Genomic DNA, 5,155 nt, shown 5'->3' with positions numbered 1-5,155 from the left:
GTCCTATGAGTTGAAGAAATATTTTCTACCTGATCCTAAGAACTGATGACTATAGAGTTTACAAGCTCAACTTAGTCTGTATGTAAAACGAATAACCCACCTCTATCTCTTTGTCTTTTTCTGTCCCTCTCTCTGTGTTTCTGCCTCTGTAACTATGTTTCTCTATCCCACTCCCTTTCTCCCATTTGGCTTTGAAGCAGGAGCACTGCCTGAACATCTAGGTGAAGGAAGAGTGGATTCCTTGTCTCTTTGTGTCCCACCCAGCCATACTAACTGCAAGGAAGCACATGGCTACCTGTCTTTGTGTAATTGTTCCTAATCTTTGGCAAATCAGCCTTCCTACATGAAAATATTGGTATAACCTGATTAGCTCAGAACATCCTCAATTCCCATTGGCTGTTGGAGCTGAATGATTGTCATATCAGTCTCTCCAAGAGACAGAGGAGGAAGTGTGTCACATTGTGGGATACTTGACTAACATTAGTGGAGGTATTTGCAATAGCTGTGAAAAGACCATCTCCTGAGAGTAGTAGCTGTTTTGGGATGTGACCTCTCAAATTGTTAAGAAGTGCCAGTAAGCAATCAAGAAGGAAATCAACCTTCAAAATCTAGATAAAATGAGACATAAAGTACTAAAATGAGACATAATTTACTTAAATGAGAACCTAAAGTAATAACTGTCCTTTAAGCACTCATACAAGTCACGAAAATAATCCCCAACATGGAGGTACTTCATTAGGGCTGCATTTGGGATACACTTTTGTGCTCATCAAAGAGTCTGGCAGTAACAAAACAGGAAGGTGACAAATGTTGGAGAAGATGTGGGAGAGTTGGAACACTAATTCATTGTTGGTGGTGCTATGAGATGATCCATCCATTCTGGAGAGCAAGTGGGAACTCTGCCCAAAGGGCTATAAATATGTGCACACCCTTTGACCCAACACTATCTCTAGGAGATCATAAAAATAGGAAAAAGTCACATACATACAAAAATATTTCTAATATCTCTTTTTGTGGCGACCAAGAACTGGAAATGTAGGGAATATCCATCAATTGGGTAATGGCTGAATAAGTTGTGGTCTACAAATGTAAAGGAATACTATTGTCCTACAAGAAATGTTGAACAGGAGGACTTCAGAAAAATCTAGGAAGACTGATGCTGAGTAAAATGAGCAGAACCAGGAGAACATTATACACAGTAACAGCCACAATGTGAGAGGACTGTTTCTGATGGATTTAGCCCTTCACAGTAAGGCAAAGACCTAAAACATTCCCAAAGGACTCGATGCAGAATGCCATCCACATCCAGAGAAAGAACTATGGAATCAGAATGCAAACTGAAGCAGAGTATTTTCTGTTATGTTTTGTTTGGTTTTGATTTTTCTAATAGTTTCTCCCATTCGTTTTAATTTTTCTATGCCACACGAGTAATGTGAAAATGTTTGTAATAAGAATGTGTGTTTAGAACCCATATAAGATTGCATGCCATCTCAGGGAGGAAAATTTAAAACATGGAAGTGATTGTCAAAAATCGAAAACAAATTAATTAAATTTAAAAAAAAAGAGAAAGTGGCATACACTGAAGTTATGTCCACATATGACACAGAAAGGTTATCTATAAATGTGAAGACTACTTTAAAAAAAATCAAAGCATTATTTAGGGATTTAGCACCTTGCCCCATACCCCATTAGTCCCAGGGATTTTGAGGACACATATAATATACACTTCTATAGTGGGTAGAAATCAGCTTAGCTCTTCTAGGCTGTAATCCTTCTAGATGACCTCGTATGGATTAGGCCCATAGATCTCGTGGATGGGAGAAGTCTTTAGTCTAGACCCTAGAGGAACAGCAAGTGGAAGAAAATATTTTTTCCTGTTAAGTGTGGTTTTAAATTAAGGACTAAACTTAAAAAATCAGGTGGTTATTGGGGTGGCCATAGAAAAAGAAATTAATTGGGAGAAGCTGAAGTAATTATTTCTGAAAATAGTAAATCAAGTATTTTATTGAGAGAGAATAAAAAATGACTCTGAAATGATCAAGAGAAAGAGGGAAGGGAAGAAATAAAAGAGAAAGAAAAGGAAGGGAAGAAAATAAAAGGAAGAAGGATCTAGTGAGAAACTTTTGAGGAGAGGGGTACAGAAAATTCAGGTCTGACATGTCTAACACGACAGGTCTAACATGAGATGGCCAGTCATGTCAGGGTTATAAAGGTGGCTAAATACTTAGTTGTGTTCAAAGCTCATAGTCCTCCTTATGTATAACTAAGGATCGTACCATTCCATAGTATAGCTGAGTTAACTTATACTTTAAGCTTGTATTATGGAAGTCATCTGTGAGTCTAGTATTGGTATTCTTTTATCTCTTTATAGAGCCATTGTGATGTAGTGGCATTGATGCAAACTCATTGTGTTTAAGGATTGGTCTAATTAACTATACCTGAAAGGATACAAAAATGTGCAAACATACAAAATGTACAAAAGATTTGACCCAGCAATATAATTTCTAAACCTGTATCCCCAAGAGATCATTAAAAAAGGAAAAGGCCCCACATGTACATAAATATATATAACAGCTCTGTTTGTGATGGCCAAGAACTGGAAATCAAGGGAATGCCAATCAACTGGGGAATGGATGAACAAGTTGTGGTATATGAATGTAACAGAATACTACTGTGCTATGAGAAATGATGACTTTAAAATGACTTTAAAGTCATTTTCTTAATGACTTTAGAAAAACCTGAAAAGACTTATATGAACTGATGCTGAGTGAAATGAGCAAGAGAACATTATGCACAGTAACAACCATAGTGTGTGAAGACTGTTTCTGATAGACTTAGCCCTTCACAGCAAAGCAAGGACCTAAAACTATCACAATGGACTCTAGGTGCAAAATGCTAGTCATATCCAAAGAAAGAAGTGTGGAATTGGAATGGAGAATGAAGCAAACTATTTTATCTTGTGTTACATTTTGTTTTTGTCTTTTTTTTCATGATTTCTCCAATCCCTTTTAGTTCTTGTGTTTAACATGACTGAGGTGAAAATGTGTCTAACAAGAATATATGCGTAGAACCCATGTGAGGTTGCATGCTTTCTTGGGAAAGGAGGGGGAAAGGAGGAGGAGAAAATTGAAAACTTATGGAAATGATTGTTGAAAACTGAAAAAAAAAAATTAAATTTAATATAAAGGATTGTTCCAATCTTTGTTTCTAGTACCTTCAGTGGCTAGCACATATCTGACAATTAATAAATACTTCTTGATTGATTTACTCATTTTGAAGTTACAAAAAAGATCTAAGTGGAAGCCCTATTTCTGAAACATAGTAGTTCTCTGACCTTGTGTGTTCTAGGCAAGTTGAAGACAAGGTATTGATCTTCACTGGTAGATAAAATGTATTGCTGTGAATTCCTAACATCAATGAAATTACAGGTATGACAAAAAAATATCTAACCAATAGTTCCTATGCATTTATTAAGCATTTCCCATTGTTTAAATGAATTCTGAGAGCAGTAGTCGTCTCTATGTCCATTTGAACACTGTTAATAACTGAACATATTTTACAGTGTTTCATAAAATCTTTCTGAATACATTTTGGGACTATTATACTTACATTGCACAAGACTACTAAGAATTTTAAGGCAATATCACCTGTGTAATGTTGAACTTAGGAATGAAAAAAAGCACCTACTTAGCAAGAGTACTAGTTATATCAAGCTGTAATTTTTCAAGATGAATCTCTTACTGTTACCAATATGAGATTATAGTCAATACTTGTTATCTAAGATACATGATCCTCGAGAGTTGAAGATTGTTGGAATTTGCTACTTAAGACTTTATGGGACTGTAAACTGATATTATTCTGAGTGTGATTCCAGGCATGTTCATCAAGAAATGCTACTAAGCCAGTGGTCCATGATGCCAGCAACCCTCTGGGTTTTATATGTGTGAATTGTAGGTGGAGTTCTCATGGAAAAAGATTGGGAGGACAACTCCCAGTATGGGCTGAGGTAGGATTCTCCTGGCTCAATTTCCCCAGTATGATCTTTCCTCTTGAAAATATCCCACCTGGCTGACTTTGAGCCTGACTCAATGCAATTAGCCATCTGTATGAATTTGGCCTGGAATAGTCATCAGATTTTGATTATGTCTTTATTCTTCCTTTATGACAAATTTCTGAAATCATATGAGATGATCAGTATTAGCATAATATTAAATCTTTAACTTATAGGCTATTACTAGACAACATTAGAGTTACTGCAATAAGATGTGGGTAGAAGATTTGAGCTATTTGGCTTGGAATCTTTGTCCTTGCTATATTCCAAGCAACTAAATGGATGTGTCTAGTGTTGCCATTTGCTATTATTAGTTATTCACGAATTTGTGAAAGATTTGTAGAACAAGTATATGATTCTGTCATTTAGTGAATATCATACCTGTCTCAGTCACATGCTAAGGAAAAGAATATCAGTATAATTAGTTATCTCAGGAGAAGAATGGCTTATGTTCTATCTTGTAAATGTCTTAAAGAGATACTTTTGTTAGTAGTTATTAATTTGAACATGACTAGAATTGGAAAGTGTTTTTACTGTAAATAACTTATTTTATATGCACTGTTTTAAAATGAATTACTCAATATATTTATGTTGAACCTTTTGTTACAATGGTAGTTAATCTGGAAACTTTTAAATGAATTCATTTTTCTATTAGAATCTGTTCCCTCATAAAAAAGCATTCTGTTACTAATTCCTTAGTGGAATCTTATCCTCCTAATGTGGGAATGAATGTTGCCAAATATAAAAACTGGATTCTAATTTTCCTGTTTTTGTATTTGAGTTTCTTCTATATACCAGTATTGCATTTGGCTAACCTAAAAATGTAAATTGCCTTCCCCTGGTGTAAAGGGTTCCAAATTTGATATTCTAGTAATCAACATAAGGTTTGAAATAGCTCTCATTATCTTTCCTGATTATTGACAAATTAAATTTAAAATTGTGTTAAGACCAATTTTGTTGGAAAGTTTTAGCAGAGAAGAGGATTTCTACAAAGTGACCTGAACCTAAGAAGGCAGGAGTTGGAAACTGTTCTGAAATTACACTCAAACTAGAGAGCAACATCAGATGGTGTCCTGAGAATCAGACAACTATGAGTTAAGACTT

Source organism: Notamacropus eugenii, chromosome 1 (genome assembly GCF_028372415.1).
Source record: "Notamacropus eugenii isolate mMacEug1 chromosome 1, mMacEug1.pri_v2, whole genome shotgun sequence".
Lineage (NCBI taxonomy): Eukaryota > Metazoa > Chordata > Mammalia > Diprotodontia > Macropodidae > Notamacropus > Notamacropus eugenii.
The sequence above is the reverse complement of the archived record's forward strand: the minus strand, read 5'-3'. Positions refer to the sequence as shown.